Source organism: Tamandua tetradactyla, chromosome 26 (assembly GCF_023851605.1).
Source record: "Tamandua tetradactyla isolate mTamTet1 chromosome 26, mTamTet1.pri, whole genome shotgun sequence".
Lineage (NCBI taxonomy): Eukaryota > Metazoa > Chordata > Mammalia > Pilosa > Myrmecophagidae > Tamandua > Tamandua tetradactyla.
This window is the reverse complement of record NC_135352.1, coordinates 37,235,963-37,259,087: the sequence shown is the minus strand read 5'-3', so window position 1 is coordinate 37,259,087 and position 23,125 is coordinate 37,235,963. Positions and strand designations below refer to the sequence as shown.

Below are 23,125 nucleotides of genomic sequence, written 5' to 3'. Positions count from 1 at the left end.
ATGCCTCTCTCTAAGCTGAGACATATGGAATGTCTTCAGACTATCTATAGAAAATGCCCTGTATAAATAGGATGCAAACAGAAAAGATAAAAAAGAATTCAAGGGATACCCAAGCACGAGCACTAGCAAGTAAAATATATTCCAAAACATAACTGTGGTTGTTTTTATAAGCATAGTGAATATTAAGGTTCACCCCATTCACCCTCATTTATTCTACTAGTGTCAAGAAAGGAAAACATATTTAAAAAGTTTTTTTCAAATTTTTAAAAATATTATTTTAAAGTAATGTTATTAATCACAGACTTCTCATTTGTATTACACATGTATTTATGTACACATATTTGAACATATGCACTAATATATATATAAACCCCAAAACACACAAATATATGCACACATGCATATCATATATATTGCATACCTATGCAGTCTCCAACCTAATCCATAATATTTTCCCAAACCTTCTGTGGTGGTCTGAAGCCTTATGCAGCCCAGTAAAACATGTTCTTATATTTAATCCCTCCCTGTGGTTGTGAACCCATCATAAGCAAGGCTGTTGGTGAAGTTAGTTCTGCAAAGGAATGGCTCACCTCAATCACAATGGGTCTTAATACTATTACTGGAGTCCTTTATAAGAGAATGAAACTCAGACAGAGGGAGAGAAAGCTATGGGATGCATGAAGCTATATCAACAGAACCCAGAAGGGAAAGGAGAGACCAGGAGAGATTCCATGTGCCTTGCCATGTGACAGAGGAGCCAAGGATACTAGCAGCCAGCTCCAGAACACCAAGCTCCAGGGAAAAAGCATTGCTGTGATGACACCTTCATCTGGACATTCATTTGGACTCAAAACAATAAGGTAATAAATTACTATTGTTTACGCTAACCCATTTCATGCTATTTGCCTGAGCAGCCTCCCATGAAAAACTGTATCTGGCCCATAAAAAGCTCCCATGTTTTCAATGCCATATTCAATCTCCTCCTCTCCCCATCTGCATCTTGTTGTCTTCACTCAAGGTAACCTTGCTAAGTCATGTTTTAAAGAAGGCAAAGCACCCATCAAATCCAAAGTTATACTACTGCTTTGTACTCCACACTACCACCCCTGGATCCACTGATGGGACTTTCCCCGAAAAATGAATAAATTCCTGAAGTTTAAACTAACGAAAGTCTGATGTTTATTCGTTCAGTTAGCCTGTATTAACTAGTAGTCAACACTTTTCAATTTTTCAATTCTTGGACCTCGATTCCGGTCACAGAGATTGACTTAGGGACAAACACAAGAGTGGAGTCAGTTTAATCAGTGGTAACCCGAAATTTTCAGTTGAGTAAACAGTAAAAGAAATTTCTTCATTCCTACGGGATTTGAAAGTGATAAGATGCAAACCAGGAGCTCAGCACCCATCTAGCCATAACATATGGTCTACAAATAATAAAGTCAACCCAAAGAGAAATACAAAGTGTTGGATGAGAATGGAAATACATTAAATCCTGTATATACTGTTTTAGCCTTGAATCCAGATATGCGTGGAGCTAGCACAAATCCTAAACTTTTCAGGTATGTCTGCTTAATTCTGATTTGAATTTGCCTTTCTGTTTCTTGCAACCAAAAGTGTTAACATAGTAGTTATCGGTAGTTCCAGCTTTGGTAACCTTTGTTATTCAACTTCCTGGCCCATGTAGCAAGGGATATTTTATATTGTTAGTCAGTGACTTCCAGTAAAGAAAACTACTAAGCAGAATATGAAATTACAGTAATTGGGACTAATGAGCTGAAAAGATATCTAAAGGAAAAAATTATCACCTATTAATAAAACAGCCTAAAAGATGATCATTATATGCTACAACACTTATTTAAAATATATGTTTTATATCTTTAAAAAAATATTTGAATGCTAAAGTTCTAACATAACTAATTCAGCAAATTTAAACAAAGATCAGTAATACACTATGGTAGCAACAAGGCAAACCCTACTCCTTGCTATGTGCCTTGGGCCAAATTACGTTACCTCTCCATGCTTTAGTTTCTTCATCCACATAAGGGGATATATTTTAGTACCGACATTTCAGGGTTATTGGGGGGATTAAGTGAATTAAGACATATAAAGCAATTAGAATAATGTAAGGGATATTGTGAGTCATAGTAAGGCTTGGAAATTATTATTAAAATTTTAACCCTCTAAAATATAGGATATTTGAAGTTATTATTGTGCAGATGTGTGCTGTTTATGTGGTGACACACCAGGATACGTTTTCTATGGGGCACTGATCATAGAAACCTGTGAAATAGAATCTGAGTTGGGGAATAATGGAAATCATAAACTGCTAATTTAAGGTTGCCAGATTCAGCAACAAAAAATACAGGAGGGCCAGTTAAAATGAATTTCAGATAAAATATAAATTATTATTCAATATAAATATGTCCAACATATTTCTTGGGACATAATTATAAGAAGAAATCATTTATTTATCTGAAATTCAGATGTAACTAAGAATCCTATATTTTATCTGGCAACACTAACTGCCAAGTATGGAAGCAATCTTAAACTTCACTCCAAACTAAGAGGACTAACTTGATATCAGTTGGCTGTGCAAATGCAAAATCTATACAAATAGGAAAGCTGTACAGATCCTTTGCCCCAAATTGACCCAAACTCTGAATTATAATTAACATCGAAACATTTCTGTAAGATGAGGCTGAGGCCTGCTTTTTCCCTGAAATCACACTATTGTCTTCTTCCCCTTCCCTGTCCTAATTCCCCCCCACACTTACAGGTTTCTTCTGGGAGAACTTGTGGTGGTTTAGAGCATATTCTTAAATTCAATCCATTCTTAAATTCAATCCATTCCTACGTGTGTGAATTCAACATAAATAGAACTTTTTGATGCAGTTTCTTCAGTCACAGTGTGCCCACCCCAATCAGGATGGATGATAACCCTATTACTGGAGTCTTTCATAAGTGGAATGAAATTCAGAGACAGAGAAAGCCACAGGAAGCAAAAACTGAAATTCAACAGAACCTGGAAGAGAACTGAGATGTCAGAAGAGGCCCCACATATGTCCTGCCATGTGAGAAGGAGCCAAGGGCCAGGGATCAGCAGCAGCCAGTCTCAGCATCCGTCTTCAGGAAGAAGAAAAAAGAATAAATAAAATTTTTCCAAAACTGATAAAATCTCTAAAACCACTGATCCAAAAAGCTCAAGTCCAAAGAAGTGTAAACACAAAGAAAACTACACCAATGCATATCATAATCAAATTGTTGAAAACAAATAAGTAAGAGAAAACAATTACAGCAGCCAAGGAGGTGGGGGGATATGTTACATGCAGAGGAAGAATGACTCAATACTTCAGACTTCTCATTATTTACTATATAATCTAAGAAAACAATGGAACATCAGTTTTAAAGTATTGAAAGTTAACCTCAAATTCTATCTCAAGAGAAAACATATTTCAAAAAAAAGATGGAATGAAATCATTCTCGGATTTTAATAAAAAGTAGAATACCTGGCCAGTAGACCCGTTTTAAAATATATATAAAAATATATATGTATACATATATGTATATGTACATATACATATATATATATTAATTGAGTTCTTCAGATAAAATTTAAAAGATACCAAAGTTACCATACAGAAACCCAGAACTACAGAAAGAAATGAAGAGTTTCAGAAGTGACAAATATCTGGGACTATCATACAGACATTCTTCTCATTTTAAAAAAAGTCTGGATTGCCTATTAAAAACAAAATAATTTCAAATGATTGTGGATGTTTAAAATGTATTAAAGTAAAATAAATAGCAACACTAGTACAAAAGAAGGGAAGTGGAAAAGGAAGCACAATGTTTTACAGTTCTTATATTGTATGAAGGTATCTGTTCTAGTTTGTTAGCTGCTGGAATGCAATATACCAGAAACAGAACAGCTTTTAAAAAGGGGAAATTATTAAGGTGTAAGTTTACAGTTCTAAGGCCATAAAAATGCCCCAATTAAAGCAAGGATATAGAAATGAACAATCTAAGGCATCCAGGGAAAGATACGTTGGTCCATGAAGGCCTAGAGGTTCAGAGTGTCTCTCTCAACTGAAGGCACATGGTGAAGAAGGTGACATCTGCTAGCTTTCTCTCCAGGTTTCTTGCTTCATGAAGTTCCCCCAGAGGCATTTTCCTTCTTCATCTTCAAAGATCTCTGGCTGTGAGGGCTCTCATGGTTCTCGTGCTTCTGATGTGGCTCTCTCCAAAATGTTTCCCTTTTTAAAAGGGTTCCAGTAAACTAATCAAGATCTGCCTGGAATGGGTGGAGTCACATCTCCAGCTAATCAAATGTTAATACCCACAATTGGCTGTATAACATGTCCATGGAGATAATCTGATCAAGTTTCAACCTGCAGTCCCCAATAAGGATGAAAAGAAATGGCTACTCCCACAAGATTGGATCAGGATTAAACAAGGCATTTTGCAGGACATAATCCTTTCAAACCTGCACAGTATCTAATATCATATGAAGGTAGATTGTTATAAGTTTACAATTCATACTGGAAAACCAAAAGACAACTACCTTAAAAATTAAAAAATACCATTGGATGAAAATAGGGAAAAACACTAATAAAAATTCTCACCTAACCCAAAAGAAGTCAGAACAAAGGAAAGAATGGACAAAGAACAAATGGGACATATGGAAAATAAAAAAACAATAAAGAGAACAAACTCAACTGCACTAGTACCTATAATAACCTAAATAGGCTAAACACAACAAATAAAAGATAGATTGTCAGACTGTATTTAAAAAGCAATGCCCAAATCAAAACCACAATGAGATCTACACCCACTAGAATGGCTACTATTAAAAAAATGAAAAATAACAAGTGTTGGAAGTATGTGGAGAAAGATGAACATTTGCTCATTGCTGGTAGGAATGTAAAATGGTGCAGCCATTGTAGAAGACAGACTGGCAGTTCCTCAGAAAATTCAGTACAGAACTGCCATAAGACCTGGCAATTCCAATACTAGGTATATACCCAGAAGAACTATAAGCACAGACTCAAACAGATATTGACACACCTATGTTCATAGTGGCATTATTCAAAGTAGCCAAAAGATAGAGGCTGCCCAAGTGTCCACCAAGAGATGCATGGATGAGAAAAATGTAGTTTATACATACAACGGAATATTATTCAACCATAAAAAGGAACAAAGTTCAATACACATGCTAACATGGATGAACCTTAAACTCATCATATTGAGTGAAATAAGCAAGACTCAAAAGGACAATATTTTATGATTTCACTGATATGAAATAATGAAAATAAGCAAATTAGAGACAAAAAGTAGAATACAGCTTACCAGGGGACAGAATGGGGGTAAAAAATGGAAAGTTAATTCTTAATTGTTCCAGAGTTTCTGTTTGGAGTGATGGAAAAGTTTTGGTAAGATATAGTGTTGATGGTTAATGGTGAATGCAATTAACACCACTGAATTATATATATAAATGTGGTTAAAACGGGATTTTTTTAGGTGGTATATATGTTGCTTGAATAAAAATATTTAAAAAATAGGACTTACAACAGAGGTTGTGAACTATGAGCTATAGTTAACAGTACAATTATAATAATATTCTCTCATCAGTTGTAACAAAGGTACCTGATGAATGCAAGATGTTACAAATGGGGGAGTGTATATGTGAACATTTTAGTTCATGCAGGATCTTTCTGTAAACCTGCAACTTCATAAATAAATAAATAAATAAATAAATAGGTATATAGATAAAGAAATAATTCCTAACTGTATACTCTCTATAAGACATGCACTTTAAATATAAATAACAAATAAATTAAAAATAAAGGACTGGCGAGTTTGATTCCCGGTGCCTGCCCATGCCAAAAAAAAATAAAATAAAATAAATACAAAGGACTGGAAAATATGTATCATGCAAACAATCACAGGAAAGATGATGTGGTCATATTACTATCAGACAAAGTAGGCTGTAGGGCTAGGAATATTATTGAAGAGTAAGAGGTACACTTAATCCTAAAGAGGTAAATTCACTAAGCAGTTAAAACAATCCTAAATTTTTATATATTTACAAAACAACATTAAAGTAATCAAAACTAATTAAAAATTGATTGCACTAATAGGTACAATAGAGAAAACCATGAATATAATTGGAAATTTAAATACTCCTTATCCAGTAATTGAAAGATGTAATAAAGTAAAAATCAGGAAACCTGACCCAATCAATTTAACCAAATTCACATTTATACAATATGCTCTGCAGAAATCTCTATAGAACATGCTCCATAAATGCCATAGCTCAACACAGAAGAATATGTATTGTGAACAAAATTAAATTAAATTAGAAGGCAATAACAAAAAATATTTGACTCTTCAAAGATTTGGAACTTAAACCTGACTTCTAAATAAACTTTCAGTCAAAGAGAAATTAAAGGAAAACTATAAAATATTTTGAACTGAATAAGAAGGAAAACAAAACGAATCCATATTTGTAGGATGCATGCAGCTAAAGCAGGGTTAGAGAAGAATGTATATTTAAATGCTTACATTAAAAATGAAGAGAGGTCCCAAATCAGTTATCTAAGTTTCCACCTTAAGAAGCTAGAAGAAAAACAAATTACACCCAGTTTATATAGAAATAATTAAACAATGCAAATAGAAGCAGGAATCAGTAAAAAAAAAAAAGGCCAAACAGTAGAGAAAATCATTGAAATGAAAATCTGATTCTTTGAAAGGATATAATAAATTGATAAGCCTTTAGTTAAATTAATAAAAAATACAGAGGATAGGGGAGACACAAATTACCGTACTGAGTTAGCATAGGAGGATTTTGCAGCTGATCAAGAAAAAAGATATGACCACTAGAAGGTAGTAACACAAACTATTTATTGGATGCTGCTTTGACAGTTAACTTGAGAGAGGAATTTCTTCACATGAGCCCTTCCAGAGGCTAAGGGTTGAGGTCCCACCCAAACGGGAGAGCAGAGAAAAGGTATCTGTGGAAGAGATAAACTCTACAAAGGCAGTTTGCATGTGTAGGCAATGTTGCAAAGTCAACACATTGGGGAATCTCTAGGCTGGAAAGTTCTGAGAGGCAGAAGCAGCTTGGGGTTTCAGAACTACAGGGCTTTATGGATTCTATGGTTAGCAGATGTTGACGAAGTTTCATGGGTATGCAATGTAGGTCAGCTCTAAATTGCTAAAAATTGCTTACTTGGGCTATTTTCAAAGCCATTGTATAACCCTGAGATTCGCCCTGATGGGCTTTTTGGGGATAAGAGGCGTCTGCTGCTATGAAGGAGTAAACGCACACAGGGCCAATACACAGGGGCCATGGTTGGTTTATTTATATAATAATCGCCAGTATGAGGAATGAGAAAGGAGGCATAACTACAGATCCTATAGATATGTAAAGACTCACAAGGGAATATTGTGAACAAATTTATGACAATAAATCTTTCCATAGATGAAAAGAGCAAAATTCTTGAAAGATGAAAATTATAACAATTGATGGAAAAAAGGACTAAAATGTCTGAATAGCTCTCTATTTTATAAAAACTTGATTCATAATTCAAAATCTCTCCAATTTCTAGGACGAGATTGCATCCATGGTGAACAATGTCAAATAGAAGGAAGAAATAATTCCGATACAACACAAGCTCTTTCACAAAACAGGGAAAGAAGTAACACTTCCTAACTCACTTCACGATTCAAGCATTACCTTGATACCTAAAGCAGACAAAAGCATCGCAATAAAAGAAAATTGCACAGCAGTATTCCTCAAGAATATAAATGCAAAAGTCCTTAATAAAATACCAGCAAATTAATGAAGCTATATATATAAAAAAATAAGTCTCTATTAAGTGGAATATATTCTCAGTATGCAAAATTGGTGTAACATTTGAAAAAACAATCACTGCAATTGACCATATTGACAGATTAAAGGAGAAAAAACATATGATCATTTTAACAGATTCAGGAAAAGCATTTTAAAAAATTCAATATCCATTCATGATAAAAACTCTCAGGAAATTGGGAATAGAAAGTTTATTAGCTTCCTAAGGCTGCCAGAAACACATTTACACAAAACAGAATGCTTAAAACAACAGAAATTTATTCTGTCACTGCTCTGGAGGCCCAGAGTCTGAAATCAAGGTGTCAGCAAGTCGTTTCTTCTGAGGACTACGAGGAGGAATCCGTTCCAGCTTCTGGAGGCTGCCGGCAACCCTTGGCTTGTAAGTACACTGCCCCTTCTCTGCCTCCACCTTCACATCACCTTCTTCTTTGTGTCTCTGTATTCAAATCTCTCTCTCCAAGATGATTTCTTCTCATTGTCCATAAATAATTACATTTGCAAAGATCTTTTCAAATAAAGTCACAGTTCCAAGAGGACCTGAATTTTCAGAGTGCTCACTTTTAAAGGGTCCTGATAAGGAGAACTGCAGATAGCACCATGTTGATGTTGAAAGACAGATCGCGTTCCCCTAAAATCAAGAGCAAGACAAGAACATCTGCCCTCACCACTCTGAAAAAGTGCAATACGTTGAAAGAAAGAAGCAAAGGTATAAGGACATGAAAAACATACCATAATGTAAGGATAAATTCTACTTCATCAAAATTTAAAGTGCTGCTTTTAGGGGTAACAATGGCTCAGTGGTAGAGTTCTTGCCTGCCATGCCAGAGACCCAAGTCTGGTTCCCAGTTCCTCTCCATGTTAAAAAAAATTTTTTAAATAAAAGTTCTGCTTTTAGGAGAACAGAATTACAAATATAAAAAGAGGCAAGCAAGAAGCTGAGAGAAAATATTCACAATACATATATCTGACAAAGGCTTGTATCCAGAATATATAGAGAACTCTTAAACACAGTAAGATATTCAACAACACAGTTCAACCTGGCCAAAAGAATTGAACAGACACACACACACACACACACACACACACATATATATATATATGCAAATTACCAACAAGCTCATGAAAAGATGCTCGGTCTCTTCCATCTTCAGGAAAATGCAAATTAGAACCACAGAGAGATACCATTCCATTATGAAATGTAAAATAACTAAAATCAAAAGTTTAGCAGTACCTAGTATTAGTGAGAATGTGAAGCAATACTGTCTCTCTCAAATACTGCTGGTGAGAACGCAAAATGGCAAAAACTTGGAAAACAGTTTGGCATTTTCTTATGAAGTTAGCATACACTTCCTAGATGACCCTGTGATAACACTCCTAAGTAGTTAATGAAGAAAAATGAAAATATATGTCTACACAAAGACTTGTAAATAATGTTCTTAGAAGTTTTGTTCATAATGGCCCAAACTGGGAATAAGTAATTGTCCATCACAAAAGGTGACTGAATAAAGCAGTTGTAAATCCACAGTGGACCACCATTCAACATTTAAAAGAAATAAACTATTACTATACAACTCGTATGACTCACCAAAGCCTTATACTGAATAAAAGAAGCCAGGCACAGCAAAGCACATTCATTATATTGTTATAAAGCAGGTAAAACTAACCTATATTGGCAGCAAGCAGGGCAGGATTACCTGACCTTTGAGAATCTAGGAATTCACTACTAAAGGTACAGGTCATCACCTTTTAAAGCGATGAGGTTGATTGCACAAGTTTCACATTTGTCAAAATTCACTCACTCTACATTTAAAATGGGTGAATTTTTGGTAGGTAAATTGAACCTCCAAAAGGTTGATTTTTTAGATGTTACTTTTACAGCATTTACTCTCTTTAGTACACCAGTGAGTCCCAAACTTTCATCAATTAACGTCTAAGAGGAAAAAGAGATATTTCCATGAATCTAAGAGACTATAGATACACCAAATTTTGGCACACATCAAATAAAGAACATCCTTATAAACAAAGGTGGTGCTAAATTTTGTAATACATGCACATATATATGCTGCTATAACTAATATACTAATATAAGAGCATCCTTGTTTTCCTGTCATGTGTTTTATCTTTGTATGTAAACTGTCACACTCTGTGTGCGGATATTCAGGACTCTATCACTTTAAAGAAAGATGCTCATGCATGTTTAGACGGGCTGTCAAGTCCTTGGACCACGAGATGCTTTCACATTTCTATCATTGAATTTGGTCATCCAAATGAAGTCAGACCTAAAACAATCATAGGCAGGAACTGGAACACTATATAAGTTGGACATGTGCCCCATAAAGGCTGTGGCCATGGGGTGGACGACAGAAACAAACTATATGTAACTACAGCGTACCAGCTCCCTGGGTCATGCATGATATTGGACAGGTAATGGACCATTGGGCGTTTCAGTTGATTGTAAGAAATGAGAGATGCAAAAGGGCTACAGGTAAGCCAAATGCTGAGCTTTGGTAACACATAGAGTTCATTGAAATGGAATGTTTTTATTTCTCCCTATCAAAACAATAAAATCATCTTTCTGGATTCAGCATTTACTTATGGATTTCAACACCTTAATAAAAACTAAATCATGTATTTAGGTTGTTAATTTGAAACTGTAGCGACTGAAAGTCTCTAAAATATCACCCAAATATGAAGAATCAGGAGAAATTTCAGACTATATTTATCTCAATAAAGTTCGGCACCATAATTTTCAAAAGATCCTGTTCACACACTAAAATGTATTTTGCTCAAGAGCATATGGCAGTATTTTATTCTTGGTCCTAAAATGTATGGAGTTTTATTGAAATTAACTCAATAAAAACAAATATAAAAAGGAAATTAACCTTCTATAAAAGCCTTCAGATAACTCTTTCACATAACAGCAGGTAATAAAACCATCACATTTAATTTATTTTCCTTCCATTTATGATTTTGAAGCTGTCATTTAAGCCTACAGGCGTATTTACAAATTGTATGGCAATTAAACTGCTTATGCTTATATTAGCCTTAAAGTAGTCCCAGTTAACTAAGACTAGTTAACTCTCTGTGTGTATACCCTTAAAAAACAATAAAATTAAATTGTTGCTTAAATCCTCATTTCATGATCAGAGGTCACAAACAAGCACAAAATCCACGGAAGATATTAAGAACTGCTTGTTACTTAAAAAGAAATGATCATTTCCCAGTCTTATTTAATTCCGCATGGGTTTCCTGAGCATCTTTAATGATGATGATAATATGACCACTAAAATACCCTCTGTGCTGGGCATTAATTAAACTGGGCATTTCTGCCTCAGAGTGCAGGAAAGTGGTTTTATTCTGGGGGCCATCAGCAGTCCGCTGCTTGACCAGTGCAGCACTTAATTCGCTTGCGTGAATTACTGCATGATGGCCTGCAATTCCCTTCCAGCCTCTCCGCCTCGTCTCTTCTGGGTGGCGGGTTCCTCAGACCCATTGGACCTGGTTGGTCATTGCTTCCAGAAATTCTACAGCTCCAAAGGGTGTCTTACTTAACCTCTGCGGCATCTGGGGAGGAGAAGCAAGACCCTGCTCTAGGAAACTTACGGCGACCAAAAAGGTCCAGACCCTTCATGTACAGAAAAGAAGTTGCTCTCAAGTAGTAAGAAAGCCTGCCCAGCTGTACCTTCTCAGCTTTCCCTATCACCACCCCAAAACCATTACAAGGCTTGGATTCCTAAAACCACTGCCAGAGGAAAAGAAATACTCACTTATAATGTCCATTTTCATTGTCAACAAACTATCTATCTGTCTATATATACATGGGGGTATATTGTATATGAGGAAAATTAAAGGGAATAAACATGACCTTAATTAAAAAAATGAAATTCTGAGTTGAAGGACTCATAAAGATATGAGTTCTCCCCTAATTAATCAATACAACCCCAATAAAAATCCTAACAGTTTTTATAAAGCATAACAAGCAAATCCAAAGTTGATATTAAAGAGTAAACGTGCTAGACTCACACTCAAAAAAAAAAAAGAAAAAGCTGTAAAATCACAGTGAAAAAGGATATTGCGGTAATAAAATCTAGTTCATCTTATTGTCCTAGCCCTCTAAGACTGTCTAAAAAAAAATAAAATAAAAAATAAATAAATTAATTAATTAATTAAATAAAATAAAATCTAGTTCAGAAACATGCTGATTCATGATAGTAATTTTTTCAAAATTGGAAAGCAGTAAACCACAAAGTACTATGCAATAGGTTAAGCAGAAAAAGATGCCTAGGCATTTGGTAAAAATAACGTTATATTTCTATTGCACAACAAAATAAAAGCAAATTCCATGCATACGTTTCCTTCCTGGCATCTATCTCAATTTGCAATGGCATGCACTGAGGTTATCTGATCAGTATCCCTGGTCCACTCTAGTGTAGTTGGCCTGAGAGCAGAGCCCCCTCCCGACTGTCAATCATTGTATCGTGGCACCCGGAAAGAGCCTGGAAGTCAGCAAGCACCCAACAGGTGTTCTACAAATTAATACAATAGATAGCAAAACATTAAAACATATGTGAGATCTAGGAAAATGAATAAAAAATATTTCAAAATCTTGGGATTCTGAAAGATGACTTAACAAAACTTAAAACCAGAAACAATATAGGAAAAAGTTGGGGAAAAACAGTAAAAATGTGAAAGAGCCAGAAAGTAAAAAAATACCATGAAGTTAAAAGACAAGCATGAGACTGGGAAAAACTACTCACAAAATCATATTATAAAGAAGGGATTAATATACATAATAAATTTGAAACTCTCCAAGCAAATGATAAAAAGACAAACAGGGAAATAGTCAATATGAAATAAATAAACAGGGAAATAAATCAATATGAAAATGAAAAAGTACCTCATAGAGGGTGGGCCACAGTGGCTCAGCAGGCAAAGTTCTCACCTACCATACTAGAGACCCCAGGTTCGATTCCCGGCGCTTGCCCAGGGGGGAAATAAAAGTAACTAAAAGAATTGCTTACAAATATTGAAAGAATGGTTACTCTCCCTTGGAGGCAGAGAAATTTAAATTAAAAGATACATTCTTACTATAAACCTATAATTAAGATTGATGATTTCCAGTGTCACCAAGGGTTTAGGGCAACTGAAACCACCATCTAATTTTAGTGGCATTACAAATAGAAATAGTTTTGGGGGAAGGCAATTTATCATAATGTCAAAATTGTAAATGCAGATACTTTGTCTCAGCAATTCCACTTCTAAGGGTTTAATCAATAGAAATTTTAACTTTGATGCAATCAAGAGCAAATTTTTCACTGTAGCACCATTTGTAAATAATAATATTAATAAAAAAAGAACAATCTGAATGGTCCTCAGTAAAATAAATTTCTTTTCATGCATATTAGGATATATAGGCAGATGTTAATGAGAATGAATTCTATCCATATGTTCCTCTAAGGAAAACAAAAAATTACAAAACACGGGGTGCAAGCGTAGTTCAGTGATAGAATTCTCACCTGCCATGTGGGAGACCCAGGTTCGATTCTTGGCCCATGCACTTCCCAAAACAAACAAGCAGGCAAGCAAGCAAACAAATAAAAAACCAAATAAACAAAAATTCAACAAATGGTGCTGCAATAAGGGGATACTCACATGGAAAAATAATGAAATGTGACCCCTGCCATACAGCATACAAAGGAAAAAAAAAAAAACAGGTTATAGAGCAGTGTATATAGAGGACTCAAATCATGTCTTATAAATGTACAAATGGACCTGACACATGCACGTGTAACTGGAGCTATGCATGAGACATAATACTTAAAATGTTTGATTAATGAAAGAAAAAAAAAATCAGTAAATCAGTCAAAAGGTAGAAAGAGGTCTAAAACCACCAAATACATTGATCATAGAGGTAGCCTAAAGCTAAGGAGGATTGCCACCAGGGTATTAATGCATTATTGTGTTCATTTATTTGAATTTTTTAAGCGAGCTCTTTTGAAATGTTTAATTTAAACTTAAGTTAAAATCTCAAGAAAACGGATCTGGCTATTAGGAAAATGTTAATGTAAAGGCACTAAGAGCAGCGCCAAGTTGGATGAGTAGCCATTTTTACAATGAAACATTGCATATAAACTGACAAGTGTCACTTAGATCAAAAGTCAAAATCAAAGTAATTGGTTTGATCATTCAAGTGACTCTCACTCAACCAATTTATTTTTTAAATTGTTAAATCATTTATATAAATGTGACTCACAGTAAATGGATATTATAGAGCCCTATGTTTTATCTTTTTATGCCGTAGGGGTGCCTTCAATAATTTTTTTGGGGGGGGGGATTTCTAAATTTCCTTATAAAATAGTCTTGAAAGCTTGCATTTAAAATTGCCAATCCTGTTTATGAATGTTAGTTGAGGGTACCTGCATGGAAGTCTAAATTCATCACTCACGGTCTGGGCTAGAGTTAAATTCAGAATTCTCAGAAGACACAATAACGCTTCATCAAAGACAACTAATGCCACCCAGCTGCTGTGGCATCAAAGAAATAACAAAGAGGCCTGAAAAAAACTTTTAAAAGAGACAAGCTCATGTGGCAATCTTCATGTCTACAATTTCATTTCTAGAGTATTTAGAATTGTGAATGATTTAAAATCTGTATCCTTCCTAATGGAAAAATCCGTTATCCAAATTTAGAGATTTTTGTCTCAAATTGGTATGGCTATATTTAATAGAATTATGTCTTCCTAGCTGATCTACATTTGCCACCATACAAGTTAAAAATACCAAATAAAAACTCAGTAAATGTCTTCTCCAATTACAACGAGGTCCCCTCTGTGCCAATTTAAATGGCAATTAAATAGTTCAATTAATTTTAAAGCTATTTCACTTAATAGCATAAAATACTCATTATATGTGCCCATCAATTGTAATATAAGTCTACCAGATGGATAAAATAATAGAATTCAAGTGGAAGTTAACATTCATTTTATAATGAACTACAAACAAGTAGATGCATATCTTAGCCTTATGATGGTTTTAAATGAGAGCTACAAGAAAACGAAGCTTAAATCTTCATAGCAGGAAGATTTTCATGTTTCCATTTTACATTTATCTACTTCAGTCTTCACAGGCACTGTAGTTTGACAGTGACAAGTTTTCCCATAAGCCCAAATAGAACCGTAGAGCTTAGATCCAAATTATGTTATTAATCAATGGGAAAATGCATGCATGCCTTGAATATCCCATGCCACTTAGCACAGGAACACAGCAACATAAAATTCCCAAGCAGGTTAAGATCATCGGGGATATACTTGTTCATTTATTACTTTATAATAATAATATGTTCTGGATGATTGTGACAAGCTTTATTAGTGCAATCGAAAATGCCTGATGGGCTAGCATTTATGAAATATGTAAGAGGCTGTAGAATCAGGGGAGTCACAAATCACCATACAATGCTTTTGAAAATACATATTTCTTTTGATGTTGGCTAATGTAAATTTTATTTAAATTATTTGGGAGACCAATTTCAACAAAATTGATCTTGAAAAGTCTAACAGAAGATAATGACCTAGATTTACCTTTCGATTTGAGGAAAAGACATATATAGGTATATAATCTTGTGAGAAAACACATTGCCATTTTGGCTTATTATCTATAAACATTTCACCAAGGCAGAAATGAAACGTAACAAATTTTAATTAAGAATATCAATGCTAGCACTAGCAGATTAATAATAAAATATACACAAAAATAATTTTACTCTAAATTATTTATTGTTGATAACAGTCCACTGACATTTTGTAACATCTGCTCAACTAAAAATAACAATATAAATGAATGGGAGTGCTTATGACATCTTTAGTATTTGCTCTAACTAGAGTGATACAGTTTGAAGCACTGGAGTAGAAGCTAGGAAACCAGATACTAGTCCAGCTACCTCCACCTTGTTAAATGACGTTAAAGAAAATTACATAGTTTCCCTTGTATGCAAGAGTTTGACATATATTAAGAAATATTGATTTATACTAAGTGATCTAAAAGATCCTTTATAAAAAATCCAATGAAAGGAATTGCAAGTTCTAAGTTGCCCATTCTTTAGACGCTATGATTGCTCAAATAGTGGTTTCTGGCTCACCACAGCAATCAAATAGTTTGGTTTCTAAATTATAAACATCCTTTTAATAATGCTTTCTAATGGAAAAAATGTCAAATGTATATAATTACTACTAATTAATAAGCTAGGAATGACACTGTCTCACCCATAATGAACCTTCACATCTTAAACATTCAGTTATTTTAACAATCCTTCTTAGAGATTTATTTTCATTTTAATAACAAATAACAGATACTACCAGATTTTAAATTATGTACAAGTGTCTTTTTCAGAATTTGTGGTAATAAAGTGCCAAAAAAAAAACAAGTTACAAACTGTTTGTGGCCTTAGATATGCAAAGAATTAATTTTTGTGCTGGCATATACTGTAATTAGAAATGGTTCTGTGCCTCATGATTAAACCAGTAACTATGGAAACCAAGCAGGAAAGCATGAGTGCAAAAGGAGAGAGCCTGAATAACCCTATGAGAAGCTGCTATTCATCTGTTTATTTGTAACGCCTTTGTAATAAACAGAATTATTATAAAATGCATATATAAAATTCCTATCATTCATTCACAATAGATTAAAACATGCTATTTCTTAAACACACACACACACACAGTATCAGCCAGAACCGACTCAGATTAAATACCACAATTAGAAAGCATACAGCCCTTACAAAATATTATCAGGGGAATATTATCAAAATCTATGCAGATCTCTCTCATTTTCACAGAACTGCAAAAGGAAAATGACAGAGCAGATAATCCAAGTAAGACACTTTATAGCAAAACCACTTATCTCTTACTTACATAGGCAACAAGTTCACATTAATAGGCAACAAACTTACAAAGGCAGCCACCAGCAGCACATTTCCTGATGCTGCACTATATAGGCTTTACCTACTATAGCAGCTGAAAGCCATAAAAACAGAAACTTTAAAAACAGAAACCTCAATCTCAGAGCCTGGAGCCCTCAGGCTTCAGTGTACATTTTGTGGTCTCACAGCTGTGAAGGATGAAGCACACTTACATGAGTTTCAGAGGACAGCATCAATCAAAGATGAGAAAGGATTTTTCAAATAGGCTATTTGAGAGGAGTTTTATTTTTTTAAAAATCATCTATTGAGGTTAGAAGTAACTTATGAGTATAAACAACAGTTTCTCTTATGAAAGACAGAACAAGATAGAAAAACAAATTTTAGGAAAAAACAACTTTAACTTATGGAAGAGGAGTAATTCTCTTATGGCACAATAAAATAAATTGAATACGACTCTACATTCGCCATAGAATCTAGTTGAACTTATTTAAAAGGGAAAAATCATCATGTTTTTGATTAGTACAAAAAAGAACTCGCTACACATTCTCCCCAAGGGTTGAAATCTAATAACGCGATATTAGAGCATCTGTAGAGGAATTTCAAAACTTTTACAAACCTAATCTGAAGGTGAAGTCAATGAGGAAGTTCAAAGATTTTAAAGATGAAAAAATGAGTCTCAACCAAGACAGGTCACCAAGACTATTCCAAAGCCTCTGTAAATCTTTGAAACAACTACTACCATTTCCCTTTCATTTATTCACTGAGTCAATCAATACTGAGCACCTGTTAGGTGTGAAGAACTCTTCTGGGTTTCAGGACACATTCACGAGCAAGACCTACAGCTCTCCTGCCTCATCGAGTTTCCATTCTTCAGCAAGAGGCCGACAGTGAATTAGTAAAAATCAAATGGCACGGATGGTAGCGATGGTAGCACAGCACTATGAGTGCAATTAAAACCCCTGAATTGTGTCTTTGAAAGTGATTTAAATGGAAAAATTCATGTTGTATATGTTACCAGAATAATTTAAAAACAAAAAAGAACTATCCAACACGTAGAATGAATCTTAATGTAAACTGTGCACTATAATTAATAGTATAACTATAGTAACATTGTTTCATCAATTGTAAGAAAGGTACCACACTAATGCAAAACGCTAATAATAGGGGACACCAGGAGGGGGCGTATGGGGATGTGGGAACTGCTCTTCAGTATGATTTTTTTTCTGTGAACCTTCAACTGCTCTAATGAAACTAAAAAGTTAAAGAGGGAAGAAATGATTTGCACAATAATTTAGAGTGTGATAAGAGCGTGGAGTAAATAAACGGGTAATGTGACCAAGATCATCTGTGAAGGATGAGCTGCTTTGCTAGGTCTATCCGGGAAGACCTGGAGGTAGGCGAGGTTCCAGCCCGATGGAGCCAGCCCTGCACGCGCGTGCCAGGAACAGGGAACAGCAGCTGCGAACGTCTCGTGTCTGCGGCACAAAGATGGCAGCACAGCCAGAGGACAGTTGTCCAAGGCCAAGCAGGACAATGCAGACCCGCAGAGGCAAGCAGGGAGGCGGGTTTTGAACACGCATCTATAACCGCCCCCCCCCACACACACACACACATACACAAATTAAGCTGTTTTCTCCTTCTGGAACGATTTCTAAATGGTGCCTTTGAGAAAGACCAAATATGTTTGCTCACCCAGAACTTCTGTTCAACTTCCTGTTGGGAAGCAGAGATCGGAGATTCCTGCTACTAGAAGGCAGATCAGAAAAGAAGACAAATTCTTTTAAAGACTTGTCTTTGAAAGTGGTTCACATGCACGATGAAGTGGAAAGTGCAGCTCTCTCTACTGCTTTCTTCTACCCTGGCATGTCTTTGCCTATTATCTCCATTAATAGCCATGAGATACCATAAAAGAATAAAGAATCTCATTCCTAATTTTCAAAAACTGAACATGTTTAAGAATCCAACTGGAAAGTCTTAATTTTAAAAAGTAGTTAATGTCTCCTGAATAATTCACAGCATTTATTTTTCAATTCCTTTGATTGTTTTATTTCCCATTTGAACATGTAGCATTAGAAAATCTTCATGTGATTTCCATAGCAACCACTAGAGGGAAAACAACTACCGAAAAACACAATACACAAAACTATTTTTAAAACTTTTTAGATCAAAATGAAAGTTATTTAAAAATATTATCATTGTCTGATAAATCCTAAGACCTCAAAATTAATGAGGTGTCTCCAAGATGAAATATGTTAAAACATCTAATAAATTCGATAGATATTTTCCAATCAGACCTGATAATAAGTAGAATCTGTGCTATACTATAGAGTCTGAAAATGCTTTTACATTTGTTACCTCATTTGCTTCTCCAAACGAATGGCTGAAAGAGCAGATATTACCATCATTTTACTCAATTAAAACAAAAAAACAGAAATAATTTAACCAAAGATATCCACAATTTTAATGGCACATTCAATAACAGAATTGAGACTTGGTATTTTTATCAAGTATATTACTTTGTCTCTCCACCACTTTCTTAGGGGAAATGACACCTTTATATCTTAGTTTTATCATCACATTCTTGTTTCTTAGTATGATACCTGGAACATAGCAAAGGCAAATATTTATTGAAAGTAGGGAGAAGTTCCTATATAAATATAAAACTGAAGTTCCACTCCTTTCCTCTGCAGAATGTGCCAACTTAGCAAAAGGGATACCTTTTCACTTTTCAACCATATCCCATTCAAAACTAGTAACTTGCAGAAGATACCTGAAGATATTACTTGCAACTTAATAATCCCTATAAAGGACAGGACCTTGTGACTCTTTTTCCAATATCGTGATATTTTCATCTTATTCCCTCTCCTCTACACTGACTTCAGAAAACTTAAGTTCAAAAATTCTGATTACTCCACTAAATCTTATATAGAATATTAGTGCAACTCAAAAATAGAAATAGACCATACGGGTTAATAACGATGAACTGAAAAAGAGCAGAATTCTCATTGTGATTCTGCCCTTTTTGTAGGAATCTAGGAGCATCTGCCACAGAGCTATGCTATGGGACTCTGTCCGTTCAATACTACTACTACTAATAATGATAATAACGGCCACCAGTCCACTGTTCTTAAGAGTAAATGAAGGGCAACTGTTGAATTCACCTACAGATCCTCAGAAACAAGTGGTTATGTCACTGAGCAGTTAAGGCACTTCCTCTTTTACCTAGAAGGCTGCATTTCTCAGCTGTGCATTGGGGAGGCTGGAACACATATCTAACTGCTTTCCACAGAGCTGGGGAATAAAAAAGAAACACCTCCTCAAATGGGCAATTAAGCCAAACTGTTATAAACCCAACCTTTCATCAGAATTTTATTTATATTTTGTGTTAAAATAAAAATGTGTTTTTTTTTTTTATCTAAGAAGCTAAATAACCAAACGCTACTTGACTCTGAGTCGTACCTAGCACTCCCTGTCTCCTCTTATCATTCCTTCGTCAAGATTTCTTGGAACTTGCAAAGAAATGAGGACATCTACTCTGACTGGTGCTTCTAGAGACCTTCGCTGATTTAATATTACATCCATGAATAAAATAAAGCTGAACCGACAGGCTTCACCAGCGTCACGTTCATTCTTCACATTTCGTACATTCCTTAAATAGGTGGTACTGCGAGAATTTGTTTAAAAATTATCTGAATTTTCAGCATTAACTGGTTGGAAGGGCACTAGGAAAAGCACTTGCAGGCTTTTGGGTTCACACAACATATTCCCAATGAATTTTAAAAATCCCTGAGAGAGGAAAAAAAGTTCTTAGTAAACCGCCCAGGCACACACACAACTGAATGGCAAATGATTTTGTAAAGACAAAGTGTAAGGGCCCCCTCAGAAAATGGTCACAATTTTCTGAAAAAATACCTGGTTCCATGCCAGAATGATGTAGCTTTGTGAGTCAAGCCTTCTGCACATTTAAACTATGTTAAAGGGCTCCGGTGAACTAATCAAATACCTCAAAGTCAAGTGACTAAAACCTACCTTTTCAGGAGTCAAAAATGAATTGCATTTTTCTGAAAACTCTCCTGTCTGTAGTGCAGAATTAAAAATTGTGGAAAACATTTTTTAAGACCAAAAAACCCATATTCCTCAAGAAGGTTTTAAGAAAAGCTTAGTACCATGTATACTGCAATGCTATATGCTGGGTACTGCTGCAGATTACTGAATTGCAGAATTCTGTCATATGGCAATGATTATCAAAAGGGGTTCCTGAAGGAATGCAATTAAGATATTATTCACTGGGCAGGCCACGGTGGCTCAGCAGGCAAGATATTATTCACTTAGTTTCACACTCACCTGTTATGTCAGGGACTTAAGGTTACAGTAGTTGTGTCTTTTTAGGGTAAGGATTATTGTAAGGAAAATTCGTGTTTGGAAGGCGTTAATTCACTAACTCATTCCTCAGATATCTCTGAGTGTCTCTTCTGTATAAGATTTTGTGCAAGTGCTTTCCCAGAGTCCACAGAATCTTATATAGGAGTCAATGACCAATCCTGTTCACTAACGAAGCCTGCCCTTCTTTACTATTATGTATAAAGAAAACAAACAAACAAGGTAACATTGCCATGAGTTAAATAATGGAAAGGTCCAGTTTTGTTCAAAGAACAGAGCCTGCATTCTTCATGTCTGATATCCTAAATTTGATGACATGAAGGAAATCAAAGGGCAGGGAAATTTTATTCTACATCAAACTGTTCCCAGAATTCTATAGTTTTGCAGCTGTAAAACCTATAAATACACTGTGTTGGAACCTCTGCTGTCTAATGGTAATTTTCCACAGAGAAATACTTTAAGGGAATAATAATTTTGTGCACTAGAAGTGAAAATGGCTCAAGAAACAGCATTTTCAGAAACCTAAATTATATCCGTTTTAAGATACATAATGCAAAGGGTTGGGAAGAAAGAACTTTTTAGCCACGGTAGGAACAGCCAATTGCCTCCATACTCATATGTGGAAGGAATTTAACTGATGATTCTCTTAATTATCATTATTCTTAGTTAATATATTATTACCACTTTCTTTGTTACGACATACTATGCAACTCAGAGATCTACTAGACATATCACAGACTTGTTGAAATATTAAAATTATCATGGTGACTATTAAACTAGACTTAGTCATGTTAACCCGGTTGGTATGTAAACAACTTTTTTACAGTCATGATAAAACACATGCAGCACTGAGAGCTGAATGACAGAAATTTGTCCAATTAAATTTTTTTATTCTTCCTTCCCCAGTTCTCTCTATACATGGTGTTCTACTATAAAGGGAGTATACTTGAATTGTCAAAAAGGTAGACACCAGTCACGTGGATATTTACATTTAAATGTATTAAAATTAAATAAAATTTAAAATTCATTTGTTCAGTTGTCCTCCCAACATTTCAGGTGCTCCACAGCTGACTAATCATATTTCAAGTGCTCCACAGCTATTTTGGACACACATCTCCATCATCTCAGAAAGTTTCATCAAAGACTGGTTAAGAATATAGCCTATGGAGCCAGATTGCCTCAGTTCAAAGCTCAGCTCAGCCACGTAAGAGCTCCTTACACTTACGCAAGTTTCCTCATCTTACTATGCCCAGTTTCCTCCTATATAAAATGAGGATAATAATATTAATAGAATTGTTATGAAAATGTAGAAAAAAGTACTTAAAACAATGACAAGCAGAGAGCAGACACCACACCAAGGGCTATCTAATATTTTCACACCTAAAGAGTAAAGGTTAAGTCTTAGGGTCTAAAAATTAATGAATCTGAGATTGTAATAGAGGTCATCTCCTGGGGGAGCTAGAAATCATTCCAAGGCTCCCCTTCAAGAACTGAAAGAAGGCGATGCGTTTCTCTGTTTGAGAGCAGGATGACTTTTAGGTACCGATTGTTGTGCATGGAGTTTGGCCTTTATAATCTAACTGTATCCCTGTCACTGTTACTCTTGGGGCCTCATATCCCACTAGGATTAGGGGTCTTAAAAATGGTTTGGACTTCAGGAAATTTCCACTTAATCGGGAACCACCCTGACCATCTGATAATGAAGAGCAAGGCCTTGAAGTAAATGAATAAAAGGCAGATAATCAGGGACTGCAGTAAATTACAAGTGCAGAAAACAGTGCAGGGAGGTGGGAGGACATAAAACCATTTAAGTCAAGGACACTGGACAATGGTTGTCTATGGTGGTTTGGAGCTGTGAGCCCCCAAAACACATGTTCTTAAAGTTAGTTGATTCCTATGAGTATGAGTTTTTGTAAATAGGACTTTTTGATGAAGTGACTTCAGGTTAAGGTAGGCTACAGA

General features: G+C 35.1%; 1 protein-coding gene across 1 annotated transcript in view; it reads right to left on the bottom strand.

The window, feature by feature from the left end:
• GPM6A (glycoprotein M6A) overlaps positions 1 to 23,125 on the bottom strand; it is a 348,469-nt gene that overhangs the window by 285,083 nt on the left and 40,261 nt on the right. The window lies entirely within an intron of this gene.